General features: G+C 42.0%; 1 protein-coding gene across 1 annotated transcript in view; it reads right to left on the reverse strand.

Annotated features, from left to right (window-relative positions):
• The window catches only part of MYLK (myosin light chain kinase), a gene marked incomplete at both ends in the record, with an annotated part of 170,417 nt that extends 164,464 nt beyond the window's left edge, over window positions 1-5,953 (reverse strand). The window contains one exon of the mRNA XM_084232504.1: window positions 5,936-5,953. The remainder of the gene's footprint in view (window positions 1-5,935) is intronic.
• Between the last annotated feature and the right edge of the window lie 6,865 nt (window positions 5,954-12,818).

Consider the following 12,818-nt stretch of genomic DNA (forward strand, 5'->3'; position numbering starts at 1 on the left):
TAGGCACTTGTGCTTTTGCTTCAACTGCGAGAGCTCACAGGCTAAGGAACAACAGGGTCCATATTCCAAGAATGGAAAGCAGTTTGGTGTTAATATGGCAGGAACCTGGATGAACTGAGCTGAGTCTGAAGTTGAATTGGGGAATGGAAGTGCGGCCTGGGAGGAAATTGCTTAGCTGAAGACATACTTGAAAAAGGCTCAAAGATTACAGAATGTCAGAGAAAGAAATGTTTTAAGATTATCCAGTGATGGATGTTTTCTAAACTTGCTGTGGTAATCATTCCACAAAACGTGTAAGTTAAGTCGTTATGCCTGCACGCTTTAAAGTTACACAGTGCTGTAAATCAATTATATCTTAGTAATACTGAAAGAAAAGGAAATTTATTATTCATGTTAACTCTTCCATTTATAACAAGCCCAGAAAAGGTAAGCCATTCACCCAAAGCAAAATGATGGCATCACTGGCAGAAATACCTGATGTGGCAAAAATACCTGGGCAAAAATAACTCAGGCTCCCGATGTTACCAAGGACTGGCAAGGTTAGCTGAAACAAAGGGTCTTCCTTAGCACTGATTTCAGAAATAGAATTGTGAATCTGAGTTCTTGGCTGCAAGCTACAGAAACTGACTCTGGCTCTCATAAATGGAGAAAGGGTATGTTGGAAAAATGGGTTCCCACACTATAACCCCATCTTTAGAGCTCCCAAAATCTATAGGAAAGGCTGGAGAACCAGCTTGGGAAATCAGGTAGCAATGGAAAAGAGCCCAGTGATTAGAGCTCTGCTGAAGTCACTGGATACCTGAGCTACCACCTAGAATGCAACCTAAGTATCCCTGCTCCAGGTTCCAAGTCTGGATGGGAGAATCACCTGGTTGGGACAACTACAGGTTAGAGATCACTTCTTATTCACCACAGAATCTATGCTGTCTGGGCTATCACAGGTGTGTGACAAATGTCTACTAAATAAACATGTACTACAACCTGATATAATATCCCCTGTTTTTATTTTCTGGGCATCTTCTCATTTAAATCCTACGCTATAACTTGCAAAGCTGACACAAATAAATAGTGGTATCTGGGGCATGTAATTCATTTGTTTAAACTTAATAACATATAAAATTAACATACAAAAATCCACAGCACTTACATATACAATGAATGAGAAGAAAAACAAATGAATAAAATTACTCCATTTATAGTTGCCTCAAAAAGAATTAAATATCTTATAATTAACCTAACTAAAGGGGAGAAGGACCTTTACAACTAGAACAACAAGACTTTCTTAAAGAACTTGATGACACAAGGAGATGGAAGGATATCCCATGCTCATGGATGGGGAAAATCAAAATTACTATCCTGCCTAAAGTGATATATAAATTTAAGACAATCCCCATCAAAATACCAACAATATTTTTCAAATAAATTAGACAAAAAATATTGAAGTTTATATGGAACCACAAAAGGCCTCAAGTAACAAAAACAATCCCTGAGAAAAATAGGAGAGATACTTCTGTATCACATCACCTGACTTCAAACTTTACTATAAAAAACAGTATTAAAAACAATATGGTATTGGCACAAAAATATATACATGGATCAATGGAACATAATAAAAAGCCCAGAAATAAAATATTAGGTATATATTAGTACCTAATCTATCATAAAGCAGTCATGACAATACAATGTGGAAAGGAGAGTCTCTTTAACAAACAGTGCTGGGAAAACTGGAAAGCCACACATAAGAAAATGATGTTGGATCACTCTCTAACTCCGTACACAAAAGCAAATTGCAAATGAATTAAAAATTTTGATATAAAGCCTGCAACAGTAAATAAAGAAGAAAACATTGGCAATATGCTCCATAACATCAATGACAAAGATGTTCTTGGAGACTTGATCCCTATGGTCAGTAAAATAAAAACAAAAATAAATAATTGGACAACATAAGATTAAAAAGACATCCTGCTGAATGGGAGAAAAGATTCACACAATATATAACTAACAAGGGGTTAATATTTAATATCTAAAATACATAAAAATTTAGACAGTTTAAAAATAGAAAAGTGAACAACCCAATTAATAATTGGGCAGATATGAACAGACAATTCACCAAAGAGGATATCCAGAAGACCAATAGATATATGAAAAAATGTTCATCATTGCTTCTAATAAGAGAGATACAAGTTAATACCACAATGAGGGGCCTCCCCAGTGGCGCAGCGGTTGAGCGCTGGGTTGCGAAGCTGCCCGCAGCCTCTGCGGCGCCGGTTCGATCCCCGGCTGCTCCCTGGCCACTGGAGGAGGGTCCCACATGGCGCGCAGACCTCTCCTGCCGCCCGCTGCTCCCCTCAGCAGTGTACTTCGGTCCTTCTGCCTACTCTGCTCCCCGCTCTGGCTCTGGTGAATTCTCTCACCCTCCCGCGCTTCTGACTGTACTTAGTGCATGTATAAACAAAACAAACAAACAAACAAATAAATAAATAAAAAAACATGGCTCTTTTAAAAAAAAAAAAAACCACAATGAGATATAATCTCACACTGATTGAGAAAGGTGGATATGAAAAAGATGCCTAACAATAAGTACTGGAGAGGATGCAGAGAGAAAGGAACCCTATTACATCAAGGGTGGGAATGCAAATGGGTGGAACCATTATAGAAAACAATCTGTATTTACTTAAAAAACTGAAAATGGAAATGACCCAGCAATCCCACTCTTGGACAACTATCCAAAAAATATGAAACCATCGCACAAAATCTACATGCTCTACAGTGCTTACTGCAGCACTATTTTATAACAGCTGGGACAGGGAAGCAGCCTAAATGCCCATCAATAGAAGACTGGATCAAGATGATGTGGTATAGTCACAATAGAATACTATTCTGTCATAAGGGACGATGAAATGTACTTACAGCACAATGGAGAGAGTTTGAGGGAATTATATGTAGTAAAGCAAGCTAGAATGACATAAATACTGGACATTTACACAACAAGCGACTCTACAAAGTAAATACTTATAAAAAACTAGCAGACATTAATAGATGCAGTGAGGGCTCTGAGGTGATGGAGGGCGGAGGGAGAAAGGGACAAAGAGAGAGAGGGGAAGGTGGGGGAAATTGTGAGAACCTCAGAGATTTGAGGATCCTCCTGGGAAGTACAGCACTGATGTTGTCTCTGATCCCCTGAGTGGACCTTGCCTAATACTGTATTTCTTGTTTTGGGATATTAGCTCCTCAATAATAAATGAATAAATAAAAACTTAAGGATAATACCAAGAGGCAAGCGGAATACAACTGGAATGGAATGGGGGGGAGTGCCACCAGGGTCCAGGTTTCTTTAAGTTTCAAAAAAAAAAAAAAAATTAAAAAATTAAATGAGTAACATCTAACAGAAGCAAAATGGAGATAAATTTTTTGAAAGTTCAACTTAAAGTAACAAAGACCTGATTTGTTTGCAACATGCACCTCCCCTGTTGACAAATCCAGCTTTCTCTTCCACAGATAAGGTATTAACTTTGCAAACAAAATTCCTTTCCTGATGATAAGACTGCAGTGTCACTGCAGTAACAATAATAGCAAAATATAAAGCACATCTAAGCACTTTATAATAAAGTTCAATTGCTCTTCACAACAGCACAGATGATCTTATTAACCCCATTTTATAGAATAGAGAGTGAGGAACAAGGAGAATAAGAAATTTTCCTAAAGTCATGGTGTTTAGTAGGGGAAAGAATTGTCATTTGAAGCCCAGAGTCCCTATTCTTTGACCACTGGGCCTTCTAGCTTTCTGTCAGCAGTCAAGAGTTGGCTGGTGGCAGGGGGCTGAGGTCCAGGTAACAAGGAAAAAGGCTGAGAGTTGCTACCACATACATATAAATTACATGTAAAATTAACTACATTAAAATATATATATATAATTAAGACTGTTCACAAACCACACCATGGACAACATTAAAAGATGGATGATAATCTATAATATAATTTTTGTAACAAAACCAAAGGACTAGGATACTTGAAAAAGTATCCTAAAAAGAAAACAGCCCTACAGATAAAGTGGGCTCCCAGAAGATGGACAAATGACAATTATACAAATGGAGACTGTCTGGTCTCCACAAGGACCCAAGAGGACAAATTAAAAACAAGATGTTATTTTATTTATTTTTTTTTAAGATGTTATTTTAAAAACTAACCAATCTGAAACTTTTTAAAGAGAAAGATACAATTCCAGTGAGATGGTGGTGAGGTGGGCACACTCATACCCACCTGGGGGAGGGGTCCTAGAGGTACTCATGGCATCATTCTTTCTAACTTTCTATGTTTGAAACTTTCCATAATATTACTTATTTTTGGTTAAGCATTTTATTGTCAGTAAACTCCTATCATTATTTTATTTATAAATATTCATTCATATAACTGCCCAATATTCCATTGTACTTAATCAATTATCACCAGTTTGACATTTAGCTGTTTCTTTTACCTATTTCTGTTTAAATGAATTATTTTTCTAGTTCTTTTGCTATAAATTTAGCAAAAGATTAGCATTCTCATAAATAAATGTTGACCTGCATCTTTTTTTTTCCCCCAATATAACATTTCTGAATGTAGATTATTCAGGAAAGGAAAGAAATGAATTTTTTTTCCTGAATTTTCTTTTTGCCAAATTGCTTTCCAGAAAGATAACACCAATTTAAACCCCTCCCCCAGGTGGGTATGAGTGTGCCCACCTCACCACCATCTCACTGGAATTGTATCCAAGAACATGGAACACAGAAGTCATCCATCCCTCAGGGGTATCTGTCTTAAGAAATGGGTCCAGCAAATTAATACAGCAAGGAAACAGTCCCCTTTAGGGAAGTGGGGTGAGGAGGGGCGGAGGCCTGGTTACTGAACTATCACAGAGGCAGGGAGGGGGGCCAGTACCAGGCTGGCAGGACAAGCCAAAGAGCTCCCCTCAGCCCATCACCCTGCCTACTGCCATCAGCAGCATAAACAGATTCCATCTGTACATTCAATTACTGGTTACTGACATATTCGGAATGGACTAATAAAAATAATAATAATAAACCAAACTATTTTTGTTTCCCTCTAATTCCTCACATAGCCTGGAGACCAAATTCCAATCAAGAACACCAGGGAGACTGGGTAACTTCTGAAAAAGTTTCCCTATTGGAAGAGCCCGGTTCAGTGTCAGGAATCAAACACACCCATCCAGAGGGTTTCCGTCAATACCACTTACATGCAGATCGAAGGACAGAGAAGAGAAAAGTGGAGGAGGTTTCAAAATGAGGGGTGGACCCTGAGCTAGAAGCAGTCCCCCACCACACACACACACACACACACACACACACACACACACAAAACCCTTGCGCCAAAGCTCACCTCCAAATTAGGTTTTTACAAGTGACATGATTTATTAATCATTCAAACACAGTCTCTTGGAACCAGAAAGGAACACTTTGTCCTATAGAGAATATCTACAGGTCAAAAGAGTGCAATTCTGAAGCAAAGAGACTCAAAAAAAAATGTTTAAAATCAGAGATCAAGTTATATGGCACAACAAGTAAAGAGAAACCAGTTACCCACATCCCAATCCAAAACACGTACATTTTAAATAGTGATTGTCTTTAAGCACCTGATCAGGCAGCAGGGAATCCTGGAAAGAGAAAACATTTCCCAAAAGGAAGTGCTCCCAGGGAGCACAATCTGCCTGCACCCACCCACCAGCCACAGCACACTTCAGAGGCAGCTAACACGCAGGTTCAAGTGCCCCAGGCAATGACAACTCCACTTTCTCACTCACATCCTGACAAATTCCCTAATCGCTGCTAATCCTGGAGAAAACTGCTCCTTCGCTGTGAGCTATGCCAGGCTGACTTGCATTGGTCCCCGGGAGCCAACAGTGGGGTAGGCTCACACACCGGAGGACTGTCACCCTTACCGTGGTCTCTTCCCCGGGCAGCTCTCACATGAGTTGAGATGCCTGGGCAGCCACTCTTTACCACTGTACTGCAGAGATTCCTGTCCAAGGTCTGCTTCAGAAGGAAGATAGTGAAGGAGAGAGCCAAACAGCTGAGGCATGCAGGGCCAGACTGAAAAAAGTTAAGGGACCTTTGTCTGACTCTGTTCGAAGATGTTGCAACTTGCCTTCCGCCTGCATTCAAATTCACCCAGTTAGGGAGATTGGTTGTTCTAATCCGCCCAATTGGGGTGACCTTTGAAACCCCTGGCTGCCAGCTGCAGAGACTCTTAATAGAGTCTCAGGGAAACCAGGGGTGGACGATCACAAGATTTTACTTGTTCAGAACTGCAGATTCCTATCTAATTGTGGAATAAAGGGAGGATAGTGTTGAGCAGAGAGCTGAGCTTTTAGAGGGGCTAAGCACATTCGCAATTCCATATCTTGTCAGGATCACTACTCACCCCCTGGCACAGCAGGCCTGCGATTGCCACCCAGGGTTCATGGGACATTTGTCTTCTGACACTCAGCTCTTCCTCCTTAAACTTCTTTTTTTCTTAAAAGATTTATTTATTTATTTATACAAGAACTGGGGTACAGGCCAGATGTGTGGGAGGGTGAGAGGATTCACCAGAGACAGAGTGGGGAACAGAACAGGCAGACTGAAGAAATACACTGCTGAGGGGAGCAGCGGGCGCGACAGGAGAGGTCTGCAGCGCCATGTGGGACTCTCGCCAGCCAGGCCAGGATCAAACCCATGCTGCAGAGGCTGCGGACAGCTTCACAGTGCTGCACTCAACCACCTGCACCACCAGGGGAGGCCCTAAACTTCTTAAGAAGAAGCCCAGTTTATGATCCCTATAGAGGGAGGCGAGTCCAGACAGCAGGTGGATTGGGAACACCCATGTACCAATTGTCTTAAGGAATCTGGACTGAGACTTGAACCAGGCTCCACAGATTGTGTTCACATCCTGCCCAGGGTCCAGCAGCGCTACTCCTGACCCTTGGGGAGCTTTAGAAGCAGTCTTTCTCACATACCTCTAAAAAATGGTAACAAGGAGATCCCCCCAGTACTTCTCCAAGAAAGAGAAGGCATTTCCATAGTTGCAAAAGAATCTCATCCTATGAAGCTGACACTTTCAGGCAGACTAAATATCTGAATCAGGAAATGACATGGATTTGAGCTTTGTCTCATTTTTAAATAACTGAGATTCTCATAACACCTAGGTGTTCCCTTACCCTCTAGCTCAGCAGTTAGTTATCAAATTATTTGGACTCAGAGCCCCTTCATATTCCTAAAAAATCATTAAGGGCCTCCCCGGTGGTGCAGCGGTTGAGCACTGGGCTGCGAAGCTGCCCGCAGCCTCTGCAGCACCGGTTCGATCCCCAGCCACCGGGCAAGGGTCCCACATGGCTTGCAGACCTCTCCTGCCACCCACTGCTCCCCTCAGCAGTGTATTTTGTTACTCTGCCTGTTCTGTTCCTCGCTCTGGCTCTGGTGAATTCTCTCACCCTCCCACACTTCTGACTGTACCCAGTGCTTGTATAAATAAATAAATAAATCTTTAAAAAAAAATCATTAAGTATACCAAAGGACATTTGTTTATGAGTTATTACTGTCAATATTTATCATATTATAACTTAAAACAGAAAACTAATTCACTAAAACCATCAATAAGAAGCCTATTATAGTAACATTAGTGATATTTCAAAAGAAACACAGTTTCCAAAGCAAAAAAATAAAAAATAAAAAAAAAACCTTAGTAAGCAGAGTTTTTCATCTCTCATAAATTTCTTTGAGGTCTGGCTTAATAGAAGGGAGCAAAATTTTAAATTTTGCCTCTGCATCTAATATGTTGTGACATCACAGTATCTGCAGTTATTGGAAAACACTATACACAGCAGCGAGAGAAGAGTGAGCGAGAAAGGCAACCAACATGTTATTATGAAAATAATGTGATATTCCCAGGGCACACTTTGAGAAGTTGATTTATCATCTCCCCCTATGCTCCCTCTACCATCTACTCTGACTTCTGTTCCCATAAAAATACACCTGTGAAAGGAAATGTGGTTTGATAGGTGTCGTGGTATACAGCTTTGAGAGAAGGCTGGTGAAGAGGGTGACTCAATCGCTAATTTGATTCTATCTTACCTCCTAAAGAGAATGGTCGGAGAAATGTGGATATGAGAGATTTGAAGCCTGAGATAGAAACTAATTAAGAGAACACTTTTATGTCAATTAAGTCCTTAGCCAAGACTGATTATACACCCCAGACTCTGAAAGACCTGGTCCATGGCAGATATTTAAATATTTTATGGTTAAGAAAGGAGGCAAGAATCCAAAAAGCAATGCTAATCACCACCATGAATAGAGTTGGACTGGATCTAAGTGTCTCTTAGATGGAGGTCTATGGTGAAGGGCAACCAGGCTGGAAAGCGACTTTGAATTGGACAGAAGCAAGAAAACTGATTTGGACAAAAACATGGAAGATGTGCCTATGGAACCCATGGGTTACACAAATCAAGTAGGTACAGCTCACATGTTGGATGCTAAATATAACCCTGAAAGATCAGCAAAATGGACCAGAGCTTGAGAGAACATCTAAAAGAACAATTTTAAAATTCCTATACTTTGGCTCAAAACCAAAAGCAAAACAACTGAAGCACAAAATAGCTGATGGGAAGCGACCCAGACTTCTGGCCCCACAGAGATGAGGCAGGCCCCAAGTCCAGAACAAGCCTCAAATCCCACGTGTTGTCTTGGTCCACACATCATGGTCACCACAGCTACCGTTATTTGATTAACAGCTGCCTCCCACACTAGACCTGGCTCCATACAGATTCTAGTTATTTTACTCACTACTCTGTCCTCAATGCCTAAAACATGGATAAGCAAATAGTATGTTCTCAATAAATATTTGTGACATGTGAATAGATAGACGTTTAGGCTAAAAAACATTTTAAAAAATACTTCCAAACTACAACACCACTTAATTTTGTTGTACAGGGAATCCAATGAATGTTAGAGTGAGGACATAGGGCAGGAGTAAGTACAGATCACGTGGTAAAAAAATCTACCCCTCTGGGGTGTTAATATTTGGTCTCAGGCACCAGGGTGCCCATGTAGCTCTAAAGCTGGCATGTAACTCGGTCATCCTTTCTACTCTTTGCATCTCAGTCTTCCTGTGTGTGAAATGGGCACAGGCACACTCTGCCCTGGTTGTTAGTTCCTATGGGTTTCCTGCTGACAAACCCGAGTGACCCAGTTCTGGGTTCCTAGGTTCTGCTCTGTCCTCCACACTGGAGTTCTCTCCTCGGCAACCAGACACCCTTTCTCTCCCTTTGGCTTCCTAGGACTTTTATGGAAAACACGTAAAAGGAAGGGCTGGGCTTCTGCAAGCAGATGAGCAGCCCACATCTACCAGCCCACATTGGGGGAGGAGCCCTCCTGCTCAGCAACATGCCCCCAAATGCCCACATGTTGGGAGAAAGTTATTTTTAAGTTTTCTTAGAAGAGGACACACATACACGCACATACGCACACACACACTCACAAATCAAATCGAATAAATACACCCAACCTCATACACAGTGTGAACGAGCAAGGCCTGGTCTCTTGGATCTGCTCTCTTCCTGTTGGGATTCTTGTTTAATCTGGGAGCTAATGAGAACAGGCTGAGAGAAGCTTTCTGCAATAAAAGTCACATGCAAAAAGAAATCAAAGCCAGAACCAGAAACCCTGGTTATAACTAAATTAGCAAAATGTACATTCCTATCACAGTCCGGCAACAATCCTAAAATTCACTCATTTCATTATTAGGTATCATCCCTGCAGAAATAAGTTTGGGGTCACAAGTGTGTTTATCCAACCATTCCCTTAATTTTGCTATACAGAGAAAATTCCATGCCTCCTCCCTTCATTCTGCTAAGCCATACCAACTACACCCAGTTTTTTAAGCCCCATGAGATGAGTTCTGTGAGCACTCAGGAAGAGGTTGCCCTAACACCCTCAGTCTGTGGGAGCCCAGGAAATCTACTCCGGGAACAGGAACAATGCCTACAATGCCCAGTAGTGAAAAGACAGCTTTACAGTCAGCTGCTGTTTGCTGCTAAATTGTGTGGTCTGAGGCAAGAGACTAACTCCAACTGTGTTCACTTATCTGTAAAACAGGGCTACTATGAACACCCTTCGGGTTTTCTAGGCAGGTGGGCAATGTGTATAAAATGCAGCCCCAGCCCAGTCTCTAGCAGAGAGTAAGTGCTCATGGTAGTGTTAATATTGTTATTGTAAGATTTCTATCAGAAATTCAAAAGATAGAAGCAGCCTTGATCCAGGAGGGGGCACAGGAGAAATCAGGTGGCAGGAAGTAAAAGAGCACAAGACAGAGTCAGTGACTCTAGTACTCACTATGCCTACATGCTTAACCAACAGTGTGACTGTAAGAAAGCCACTTCCTAAAACACTACAAGACATACATCACAATAACATCTTTAAAGACTCATCACCCAAGGCAAAGAAAGTCAAGGAAAAACATAAACACCTGGGATTACATCAAACTGAAAAGTTTCTGCACAGCAAAAGAGACGTTAACCAAAACAGAGAGACACCCCATTGATTGGGAAAAAATCTTTGCACTCCTGTCAACTGATAAGGGACTGATCACAAAGATATACAAAGAACTCACACAACTCAACAAAAACAAAGTAAACAATCCAGTCAAGAAATGGGCAGAAGAACTCAAAAGACACTTCTCCAAAGAGGAAATGCAAATGGCCAACAGGCTTATGAAAAAAATGCTCAACATCCCTTATCATCAGGGAAATGCGAATGAAAACCACATTGAGATACCACCTTACACCAGCAAGAATGGCACATATCAAAAAAACAGGCAACAGCAAATGTTGGCGAGGATGTGGTGAAAAAGGAACTCTCCTACATTGCTGGCAGGAGTGCAAACTGGTCCAACCACTATGGAAAGCTGTCTGGAGGTTCCTCAGTCTACAAAAATGGAGCTACCATATGACCCGGCAATTCCACTCCTAGGGATCTACCCAAAGGACACAAAAACATTGATTCAAAAGACCACCAGTACCCCTATGTTCATTGCAGCACTATTTACAATAGGTAAAACCTGGAAACAACCCAAATGCCCAAAAATAGATGACTGATCAAGAAGATGTGGCATATACACACAATGGAATATTATTCAGCAATCAAGAAAGATAAACTCATGCCATTTGCAGCAACATGGATGGAGCTAGATGGAATTATGCTCAGTGAAATAAGTCAGAAGGAAAAAGAAAAATATTGGATGGTTTCACTTATAGCAGGAATATAGGGAAACCAAATGAAACATCAGTGTAAAAAAAAAAAATAACAGTATGAAACACAACAAAGCAAAAACAGACAATTACAAATCAGAGACATCCTGCAGGGGAGGAGGCAGGAGAGGGCTCAGAGGGAGGGAGGGAGGAGCACAGGGGACTGAGGTGATGGTGCACGGGTGCACTGGTGAAGGAAACTCTATGGGGACTACACCTAAGGGGGTCGGGGGAAGCAAATATTGTTTAAAAATGAACAATCATGTAAAAAAATAATAAAACATATTTTTTTTAAAAAAGAAAGAAAGCCACTTTCCTTCTCTCTTTGGCCTGAAGGGTTCTAGTGCCCTCCTGACTAACTACTCCCCCATCTCTAGGACTGCTGCCAGTCCTCTTGGGCTGGGCAGGTAGAGAAGGTTCTAACAGAGAGATCCCAACCCAGATCAGGGACAGGATGCTGAGGAGAGCAGGCCAAGCCCTTCCTACCAGAAAATGCTTCTGTTAGAAGCCCACCTTGCAGGGCTTCATAATCCCAGCTAAATCAGGCAGCCACACCCAATAAGATACCACACAGGCCATGAAGATCTGAATACTGGGCCAGGGCTGGCAACAGCCACCGACGCAGTTATTCTAGCTTTTCTCAGCCTCTGGCTGCCCCCAGGTCAAGTGTCTGATTCCATGAGTTCTATCCAGAATAGGGCTGGGACAAAAAGAGCTGAGGGGGATCCCTGAGGAAAAAGAGGAATCAATAATAGTACTGTTTACTGAGCACTTACTATGTGCCAGGCATTGGCGTATGTACTTAAGGCACCTCATTTAACCCTCAGCAGAGTGGCAAATATTAACAGCAAAATTACAGGGCAATGTGTTGAGGAGTATCACTCACTCATAAGGTAAACGGAATACAGTCCTATCTTTCCACTACATTTTTCCTCTCCTTCCTCCAATTTAGCCAATACTTAATAATTTGAATGCTTTGGAAAAGGAGATCCCCCTGCTTGGGCAGGGGGCAGCAGGGAAGGTTTGGTGGGTGGGTTTGGGCAGCCCCCAGCAGTAGGCGAACATGGTCAGTGTTGTGGGGCAGAAGGATGAGGAGAGATGTAGAAACAGAAGAAGAGAAGGCTGCCCCACCTTCCTGGTCTCTAGAGAAGCCACCTTATAAAAGCAGGCCAAGGGCCTCCCTGGTGGTGCAAGGGATTCAGCACCACACTGTGAAGCAATCTGCAGCCTCTGCAGCATGAGTTCGATCCCTGGCGGCCAGGGAGCAACCCACATGGCAAAGCAGACCTCTCCTGCTCACCCGCTGCTCCCCTCAGCAGTGTATTTCAGTCAGTCTGCCTGTTCTGTTCTCCACTGTCTCTGGTGAATCCTCTCACCCCCCGCATCTCTGGCCTGTACCCCAGCTCTTGTATGCATAAATAAATATTTAAAAAATAAATAAATAAAAGCAGGCCCAGGAAGGAAGTGAGCCTGACTGTGCCCTCACCCCCCTCTCGAGGGCACTCTGAGCAGTACCTCCTGCTGTGCACACTGAAGGGAGGTT

This window comes from Talpa europaea, assembly GCF_964194135.1.
Source record: "Talpa europaea genome assembly, chromosome: 4".
In the NCBI taxonomy this organism is placed as follows: Eukaryota; Metazoa; Chordata; class Mammalia; order Eulipotyphla; family Talpidae; genus Talpa; species Talpa europaea.